This window comes from Papaver somniferum, chromosome 5, assembly GCF_003573695.1.
Source record: "Papaver somniferum cultivar HN1 chromosome 5, ASM357369v1, whole genome shotgun sequence".
Taxonomy (NCBI): domain Eukaryota; kingdom Viridiplantae; phylum Streptophyta; class Magnoliopsida; order Ranunculales; family Papaveraceae; genus Papaver; species Papaver somniferum.
The window spans coordinates 114866219-114876957 of record NC_039362.1 but is presented as its reverse complement, the minus strand read 5'-3'; the positions used below and the strand labels follow the sequence as shown (position 1 = coordinate 114876957).

At 38.7% G+C, this 10739-nt stretch overlaps 1 long non-coding RNA gene across 1 annotated transcript; it reads right to left on the bottom strand.

Annotated features, from left to right (window-relative positions):
- Positions 1-864: 864 nt before the first annotated feature.
- On the bottom strand, positions 865-1456 carry LOC113277721. Its single transcript, XR_003325096.1, has 2 exons — positions 1349-1456; positions 865-1104 (listed from the first exon to the last, which is right to left on the bottom strand). It is a non-coding gene; the product is annotated as an uncharacterized LOC113277721 (long non-coding RNA).
- Between the last annotated feature and the right edge of the window lie 9283 nt (positions 1457-10739).

The following is a 10739-nucleotide window of genomic DNA, read 5'->3' as shown; positions in this document are numbered from 1 at the left end:
TACTGGTACGCATAAAAAAGCAGATGAAAGTACTGGTTGTGTACATTCAAACTTGAGCTCCCTTGACTGTACATTTAAACATTTATACACAACAAACACGAAACAAAATTATGCACTGACCATAGAGACAGCACAACCAAGTCTTTGAGATTTTTCAAACCTTCTCATCAGTTGGTGCGCCTCTTTTTCCAGTGGATAATGTGGTGATATTGCTATGGTTGTTGACTAAAAACTTGCCATCTCCTAGTTCCCAACCAAATCTTCTCCAGTGGAAGCCAATCAAGTAGTAACGGTGATCCTAAAATGGAATTATGGAATATATCTCATACTTAAGTAACAACTATTCGTAAAATTGTGCGATAAGGAACAATCTGCACTGATCATGCAGTATGTTGTAGCTCAACTAATGGCATCCATATCCTCTTCAACATATGCAGTTGGTGATTTTTGTAATAAGCGGAGATGATCAACGACGAAATCAGCTCGAATTTCTTCATAAAACTTAGGCTTACAGACCCTGCCCAAGGACTCAGCTTAACGGTGAATCAGTGATTATATAACTTTGAGTGAGTAAGGGAGCTCATTTTATAATCATTAGACCACTCATCAACTGCCCAGTTCATCCTGATAAGTCACAGTTGGTAGTTTATCTATGTCCCGTTATATTTAGAAATAACAAAGAAACAATAGCACATACCTGCTTACCACCTTCCCGGCTCTTTGCTAAAAATCATGTGAACAAAAATGAAGTTATTATGATCAATCATAGCACAAAAATAAGATTGTTCAACGTAAGAAAAAATTAACAGATAAAAAGACGATTAAACTAAATATCGAACTCAACCAAAATGTAAGGCATGCATGTTCAACAAAAATCAAGAAATCGATGTGCATTGATAAATGATAAAAATCCAACTCAACTATCATTCATTCATAACATCCAACTTAAAAAATATTAGTCAAAATGTTGACATACTAAAATATTAGGAATTCCATTTGTTAGAGCGTTGGCATACTCCTCCATCACCGAAAGTTGAATGAGCTTTGTGTGGGTATATTCTAAATAATACAAATGATCCACTTCGGTACAACTGATCCCGTAAGCTGCAGCAATTAATATAGAAGTTAGATCCATACCCCAAATCGTTTGAAAATCCTGTAAAATTTTATTCAAAGAATTTTAGGGATTTCCTGATCTTATAACTTCCAATCTGAGAGGGAAAGTTATATGGCAACAACCCCATTCTCCTATACCTTTTCTTAATGCTTCCTTCAATATCTTAAGTCTAAAAATCTAATCAAAACAATCCTGATTTGATTAAATGTTCTTAATACTTCTTATACTCACATAGCATCTTGCCATTTCTTCTTCCTAATCTTCTTTTTTCCTTCACATCGGTTGAAACATAGGTTTTAAGGTGAATTCTCAATCGATGAGAACTACAAGGAAGAGATGTTAATTTATATGTCCTTAAAGATCTTTTTACAAAGGAAATAATATATCCTACAGCACAATATATCCTACAGCTATTGTACAGCAAGATTGCAATAAAGAAATATTACAACAGATCATATACAAGATATACAAAATAGGAAAGTTGCAGCTTTTAGGAACTCATAGATTGACGCTGCACAGATGATTCGGTCATAGCTCCAATACTCCCCCTCGATCGAAGCGGGTGGTCAAGAATAGTGAGCTTAGATCGCAAAGAACAGAAATGATCCTTAGGCGTCGACTTGGTAAAGATATCCGCAATCTGGTCCTTGGAAGAAACAAATCGAACAACAAGCTGACCAGACTGAACTTTTTCACGGACAAAGTGGTAATCGATTTCGATATGTTTCGTGCGACCATGAAAAATGGGGTTCATTGTGAGATAAGTAGCTCCCAAATTATCACACCACAAGGTAGGTGGAAACTGCACAGGATCCTGGATTTCTCGAAGTAGAGACTCCACCCACACCAATTCAGATGACGCAATAGCCAGACCACGATACTCCGCCTCTGTGCTTGACTTTGAGACAGTCCTTTGCTTGCGAGAGCTCCAAGAGATAATATTGGGACCAAGAAAAACGCAATATCCACTTGTAGAACGTCTATCAAGGGGGTCACCAGCCCAATCAGCGTCTGTGTAGGCTGTAAAATTGATACGCAGCGAAGGAGCAGGCTGGATAAGTATCCCATACGTAGATGTGTTATGAAGATAACGAAGGGTACGCTTGACAAGAATTAAATGAGCTTCAGTCGGCCTATGCATAAACTGACACACCTTGTTAACGGCAAAGGCAATATCAGGACGTGCCATCGATAAGTACTGAAGGCCACCAACAAGACTACGGTACATAGTAACATCTTACAACGCTGGAATGCCAACTGGATGTATATTTGTAGATGTGCTGAAAGGAGTGCTAACTGGATTAGCACCCTGCATGTTTTCTCGTACAAGAAGGTCTTCAATATAATGTCGCTGAGACAAGAACAGGCCATTAGAAACTCGTGTCACTTCAATCCCAAGAAATAAAGATAGAGAGCCAAGGTCCTTTAAGGCAAACTCACGTTGAAGGGTGGACAGCAAGGATTGTATACAGTCCATAGAAGAACCTGTCATTATAATGTCGTCCACATACACAAGTAGAAATACCACATCTTTAGAAGAACGCCGTATAAATAATGAAGAATCACACCTTGATATGACAAAGCCAGGCTTTTGTAGAAAAACACTTAGTCGATTGTACCAGACCCGTGGCGCCTGTTTGAGACCGTAAATGGATCGATGTAACTTGCATATATGATCTGGAAATTCAGGATTGACATAGCCAGAGGGCTGCTTCATGTAGACTTCCTCTGTTAAAATACCATTAAGGAATGCATTTTGAATATCTAGTTGTCGAATTGGCCAAGAATATGTTAAAGCAAGAGTTAAGATGACTCTAATGGTACAAGGTTTGATTACCGGGCTGAAAATCTCACTATAGTCAATACCCTGTTGTTGGTTGAAGCCTTTCGCGACAAGGAGAGCTTTGCGACGTTCGATTGTACCATCTGGATGACGCTTGATACGGAAAACCCATTTACAACCAATAATATTTTGTCCGGGGGAATCTGGAACATACGACCATGTACTGTTCTTAATATGATCATTGTACTCATCATCTGAAGCTCGACACCAATTAGGATCCTTTTTAGCCTATGAAATACAAGTAGGCTCAAACAAGTCATCAGTAACTTTAGCATGTTTAGAGGCCAACAAAACCCTTTTCTTAAAAATACCATCCTTCCCTCTAGTGGTCATATCATGTTCATTAACAACAGGTGATGCCGGAAAAGAAACAGATAGAGGATTTGGATTTGGAACCTTAGGTAGAGAAGACCTTTTTCTTGTAGGTATAATTGGTAACTCATCATTTGTAGAAGAAGAATGGGATGATGAATCCGGAGTGGAGAAGTCGGTAGTTTCCAATTGTTGTTGGGAGGTATCATGAGTGTCAGAAATAGTATTATGATAAACACCACATGATTCTAAAGATTGGGACAAGGATTCTGTTGAATGCAAGGAGCTAGCAGGTTGGGAATTAAGGTGGGATAATATAGTGGGGAAAATGGATGACGAAGAAGGAGAAGAAAATACCTGCGAAGGCGACGGGGGGTCTGGCAGTACGGGACAGGCAGCTGCAAACGGATACTTTTGTTCAACAAAAACAACATCGCGTTACCAATATATACGACCAGTAGGCAAATGGAGACATTTGTATCCTTTGTGATGAGCATTATAACCTAAGAAAACACAAGGAGATGATCTTGGTTCTAGTTTTGTGTTTCTATAAGGTCGTAAGATGTGGATAACATAAGCATCCAAAGGTGCGCAGTGATAAATAATCGGGCACTCGATTGAATAGAAGCTCATAAGGAGATTTGGAACCGGTGGGGGTTGAAGGTACTCTATTGATAGACACATTTTTGTGTCTAATTTGTCTCGATTCTATATATTGATAGTGCTCATTTTTGTACTTATTATGGTGTTTTATGTGTGCGTAGGTATTTTTGGCCAATAAACATTTTTGGAAAAATCGGCTCGAAAAGTTGCGCGGGACACCCCGTAGGAAAGTTACTAAACGAACCCCAGAATTGGCTAAGGAGCACCCGGGCTATGTATAGCCCAAATTTATCCTCAACACCCACAATTGTCCGCATCACCCTAGTCAGCTATTATCGGCACCCCTACTCTGGATAGGGGGCACCCTTCTTCTTCACATTTCAAACAGATTTTTTTGGCGGGAAAATGAACCCACACACCTGCAGATTAGGGTTCGGAATTCAACAGAGTTTTAGAGAGATTCAAGGTCTGATTTTCGTTGGCCTGGACTTTCTAGAACATTACAGAATTGTTACGTGTGTTTGGATCGAATGAATTGGGTTGAATAAGCCGGGAGAAGGAAACATAGGTGTAGGAAGTTCACGGCTTGTAGCGAACTTTTGGATTTGGTTTTGTCTGAGATACAATCGGATTTGGTTGTCGCTTTGGAGTCAGTTGAGCCTGTTTCTATAAAACAGGACTGGTAAGTCCGTCAGATTCGATAAAGTCGTGAGATTTCGTCGAGTTCAAGATAAACAGAGGTTAAGGAAGTTTCGGGATTTTCTTCAACTATAATTGGAAGTTACGTGAAGTATTAACAATATACTGACGGATATGATTGAGGATACCATCAATGGGAGATTCTGGTACGTTGGATTAAACTTGGAAGACGCGTGCATAGAAAGCTAGAGAGAATTATTCTCGGGACTTGCTGTGAAAGAATGATCGAGATAAACTTGAGTTGTTTAGGGTTTACTTGAGAGCTGTTGCCTATATATAGGTCGGTTGCAATTCAGAGAGGGGTTACGTACACTTTGGGGAAGTTTATGAGAGAACAGAAAGCTGAAATCACAAGTTGAAGTTTTGTTTCTGCTGCTGCAATACCTAGAACACGAAGAACATAAGACGCACAAGCAACTGTCGCAGACAAATATCGTTATTCAACAGCAGAACCTATTTATTGTTTATCAACTGTGATTGCCTAAGGTCTTTAGCTACTATTTCTCCTTTGTAACAGAGATTCTGTAACACACTCACGTTGTTGCAAATCGGCTGTGTTATTACTTTTCATCTTTTTAATCATCTTTTGAGCCATAAACAAATATTTTAGGATCATGATTAATAAAAGGAGCTAAAACCCATTGCTGAGGCGATAGAGGAAGCTATTTTTCCAACAAGAAGTGGTATATTCTATTTCATCTATTTATTGCAATTATTATTATGATTATTTTCCTTGAGCTATAATTGAATATGATTTTTACTTGAGTGATTGTGATCTATTTTGATGAAGTATGCTTAGTTTATAGACTTTTGATGCTTCATACTTGATATTTACAAATTATTGCTTTTGAAAATATACTTGTTGCAATATTTTAGAATCAAATTGAATGAGAAAATTGCATAAATATAAAGATTGGATTAAATCACTTTGAACCTGGAAAATAGTGGAATCTTAGCCTCAGTTGTCTTTCAATATTGATATCAACTTTGTCAGTGTTTGCTATAATTATTAGTGAGTTTTCTATTTTAGTTTTAGAATTTAAGTCTATATTTTATCCTTCGCAAGTCTGAGAATCGAACCACTTTTACCACTATCTATAAAATACATCATTTTTTGGCGCCGCCGACGCGGATTTGCTTTTAGGGTTTTAGACTTATTTTTATTTGATTTTGTTAGGTTTTTATTATTTTGTTCTTTTTTACGTTTTTGGGTATTTATCTTTTGTCTACAGATTTTGGATCATAAAGAAAATTGAGCCAAGGAGTTTGGTGCTTTCGTAAAGACTGGATCTTAAAGCATAAAGACTTGGAGCGAAAGATTAAAGCGAAAAGAACGGAGAAAAAGACAGTTTCTTTTAGTTATTTTATTTCTTAGGGTTTTGTTTATTTTTCCTTATTAAAAAAAACTGTATTAGGTTTTATTATTTTTGTAATTTTTCTTTTCTTTTTGGACACTTTGGACTTTAAACTTTGGGACATTATTTTTAAACCCCTACGGAAGGGTAGTTTAAATATAAACTGTGTGCAGAGAAGGACGACGATTACGATATCGCCTCGGCCCCTCGGGTTCGTACATGACATAGGAGTTGTGGCCCGAGTCGACTTCAGCGGTTCTTCGCCCGTTTGGTACGGGAGGTAAGTTTTTCGAAACACCCGCGAATCCCCTGTCAGCGGGTTTACTGTATTCCTTCGTTTTCATATATGCTGAGGACTTGAAAACGGCTGCTTTAATTTCCTAGTAAAGGGCAAGGACTGGCCATAAAAGATAAGGGTTCGGATTTCATCACCGTTCTCTTCTTGCCCGCCTTAGGAAAACGAAACCAAACGCGAACCTAAGCCTAAAATTTTGACTAGAACGAGACCTATAGGGTAACGAGCTTAATAGGAAAGTCGTTCGACAAATATTGGTTACTCTTTTGAGCATACTTCGAAGTTCATGATGGTTTCTGTGAGTTGAATGCGTGACTGCGCCGCATTATAATACCGGTGAGGCCTTTGGGTATCAAAGCTCCACCGAGCTTCCCTCGCCTCTATTCAACTTACTTTGACTCGGATTGATTCCAGAGGGGTTTGCTCAGATTGTAACGAGTTCCTTTTCGAAAGAATAGAAGCTGGTCTAGAAACAATCTAAGTGGAGCCATCATGCTTTTTGTTTGCTAGAAATTAATAGGTTTGATTTGGTTGAGTCAGCCTTGTTTTGTGATTGCATAGAATTCCCTACCTTATTCTTTTGCATGCCTGAACGTAAAAGAGACGCCCTAGGTAGATTTGTTAAAGAGAAACCTAGTAGTTCTAAGCGTCTCGATTACCTCAATTTAGAAAGCCCGATTCTTGAAGATTCCGTTTTTGAACGTCCGTTTGAGGAGAAAATCCCTGATATTCCAATAGTGCCAGAAATGGCAACTTTGAAAGCTTTGTTGAACCCTACTAGGACTACTCGTCCCTCGTGTATCAGGTTATCTGAAACTGAAGCAAATTATGAACTTAAGCCTGGAACCTTACAGTTGCTCCCAATATTTTTAGGGAAAGAAAATGAAAACCCCTATTTCCATGTTAGGGACTTTGAGGAAATTTGTAGTACCCTAAAAATTAGAAACCTTGATGATGATGCTTTGAAACTCAGGTTATTCCCTTTTTCCTTGAAAGATAAAGCCAAATCGTGGCTATATAGTTTGGCTTCCGGATCAATTGAAACATATGAACAACTTACATCTGCCTTTTTGAACAAGTTTTTCCCTAGGCACAAAACATCGTCTATTAGGACGCAAATCTGCACATTTTCTCAACTGGAGGGAGAATCCTTGTATAGGTATTTGTAAAGGTTCAATGATCTATTAGCCCAATGTCCTCATCATGGTTTAGAAAAGGTTAGGTTAGTTCAGATCCTTTATGAGGGTTTAGATTATCCCACTACAACCACAGTAGAATCTATGTGTACAGGTGGGTTCGAAAACCAAACAGTTGATGATGCGATGACATATTTGCATGAAATCGCCGAAAAGACCAAACAATGGGAAAGTAATAGGGGACCCCAGAAAACAATTCTTCTAGGCATAGGAAACATTAATAGGGTAGAAGGAAACTTTGAATCAGATGCCAAAATTGCTGCTATAGCGAAAAGGTTAGAATCTTTAGAAGTGGGTCACACTAGTGGTACATTAGAGCCTTTTTGGGAAGGCCAGAATAATGAAGAGCAAGCCAATGCTCTCTATAATAACATTAGATTCGATAACCGTCAGAAGTTTGACCCATATTCAGAAACCTATAATCCTGGTTGGAGAAACCATCCGAACCTTTCGTGGTCTAAGGGACAGAGTCAAGGTCAGTTTAGTAATTCTAATGCTCCCCAAGGTTTTGGTTCAGATAAGAACTCTTCAGGTCAGTTTTAGAACTCTTCAGATAATAGAATGACGAGCTTAGAGGAATCTCTTAGTATATTAAGAAAGAGCCAGGATATGTTAGCACAGAGCCAGGACATGTTAGTAAAGAGCCAAGTTAGTTTTCAACAGAAAACCAAGCAGAACTTTCAAACTAATGCTCAGACTCTTGCTAAGTTAGAACTTCAAGTCGGCCAAATAGCTAAGACCTTAAGTGAGAGAGATAACGGAAGGTTCCCTAGTCAGACTAATCCCAATCCTAGAGGAGTTCATGAAGTAGGTGCAAAACCATCGAATCAATTGAATGTTGTTAGAACCCTTAGGAGTGGCAGAGTAGTATACAATCAGGTAACCATGCCTGATAATGAACGTACTGTAGTTCACCCCTCAGGATCTCATTCCTCAGGATCTCATCCCTCAGGACCACTAGCTGAGGGGACTGATAAAATTTCCGATGATGCCAACTCGGTTCCTGAGAGGTCTGATTCTGTGCCTAGAGCCCCAGTTCCCCAGCTATTAGTACCAACAAAGAAGGAATCGAACTTTAATGACATATTGGAGGTTTTTAAGCAAGTTACCATAAACCTTCCTTTATTAGATGCAGTTAGGCAAATTCCTGCTTATGCCAAGTTCCTCAACGATATGTGTACGTGAAAGTGAAAACTTAGCGTCCATAAGAAAGCCTTCTTAGCTAGTCACGTAAGTTCAATCATTCAAAACACCACAACTCCAAAGTAAAAATACCCAGGTTCCCCTACCATTGCTTGTACAATAGGTAAACACCGGGTAGAAAAAGCTTTACTTAACTTAGGAGCCAGTGTGAACTTACTGCCGTACCATGTGTACTTACAACTAGGACTTGGTGAAATGAAACCTACTCAGATGACAATGCAGTTAGCTGATAGGTCTGTTAAAATTCCTCCAGGTGTTATTGAGAATGTTCTCATTGAGGTCGACAAGTTTATTTATCCAGTAGATTTCTTGGTCTTAGATACCCAACCTGTCCCTGACCCAGAGAACCAGATACCTGTGATTTTAGGTCGCCCATTTTTAGCTACGTCTAATGCGATTATTAACTGTCGAAATGGTGTGATGAATTTATCTTTTGGTAATATGACTATGGAGATGAACATTTTTAATGTCAGTAAGCTACCTTATGATCTAGATGACACGTGTGTCGAAGAGGTGAATATGATAGAAACCTTAGTTCAGGAGTCATTACCAAACATCTTGTCTGAAGACCCATTAGAAAATTGTCTATCCCATTTCGGTTTATACTTTGAAGACGATAGCACTATTGAACAGGTGAATGCTCTATTAGATTCTACCCATGTGTTAGACACTGATAGATGGAAAGCTAGGTTCGAAACATTACCAGTTTCTCATAATACCCTAATTCCTTCTTTAGAAGAGCCTCCTAAGTTGGACCTTAAACCACTACCAGATACCCTGAAGTATGTGTTTTTAGGACCATCTGAGACTTTACATGTGATAGTAGCTTCCGATTTGGATAGTGATCAGGAAAGTAGGCTAGTAAAAATTCTTCAAGACAATAAGGAAGCTTTAGGGTGGACTATAGCAGACATTAAGGGTATAAGTCCTACCGTTTGTATGCATCATATTCATTTAGAAGAAGACTCAAACCTTCTAGGGAGATGCAACGTCGGCTGAACCCTAACATGAAAGAGGTAGTTCGAAAAGAGGTGCTTAAGTTGTTAGATGCGGGTATTATCTATCCAATTTCAGACAGTAAGTGGGTCAGCCCCGTTCAGGTTGTTCCCAAGAAATCGGGTATCACTGTAGTCCAGAATGATAACAATGAGTTAATCCCAAACCGAGTGACCACGGGGTGGCGTGTATGTATTGACTATAGAAAATTGAACAAGGTCACAAGGAAGGATCACTTTCCCCTTCCTTTTATCGACCAAATGCTAGAGAGATTAGCTGGATATAGTTATTATTGCTTTCTAGATGGCTTTTCCGGATATAATCAGATCGTTATTGCCCCAAAAGACCAAGAGAAAACCACTTTTACCTGTCCCTTTGGTACCTTTGCGTATAGACGCATTCCTTTTGGGCTTTGTAATGCCCCTGCGACCTTTCAGCGTTGTATGATGAGCATATTTTCTGATATGGTAGAACGGTTTTTAGAGGTCTTTATGGATGATTTTTCAGTGTTTGGTTCATCTTTTGATGGGTGCTTGAATCATTTGACATTAGTGTTGACTAGGTGTAAGGAAAATAATTTAGTGCTTAATTGGGAAAAATGTCATTTCATGGTTAAATCAGGAATTGTGTTAGGGCACATTGTTTCTTCAAAGGGTATAGAGGTAGATAAAGCCAAAGTTGACCTTATTAAGACTTTACAGGTCCCAAAAACCGTAAAAGACATTAGGTCATTCTTAGGACATGCAGGTTTTTATCGTCGATTCATGAAGGATTTTAGCTTGATTTCTAGACCTTTTTGCAATTTACTTGCAAACGACGTTAAGTTTGTCTTTTATGATGCTTGTTTAGAAGCTTTCGAGAAGCTTAAGACTTTACTCACTACCGCTCCCATAGTCCAGGCACCTAACTGGAACCTACCCTTTGAGATTATGTGTGATGCTTCAGATTATGCTATAGGCGTCGTGTTAGGTCAGCGTGTTGACAAATTACTTCATGTGATTTACTATGCTAGAAAAACTCTGAATGATGCCCAGTTGAACTATACAACTACCGAGAAGGAACTGTTAGCAATCGTGTTTGCCTTGGATAAGTTTAGATCCTACCTATTAGGTTCTAAGAT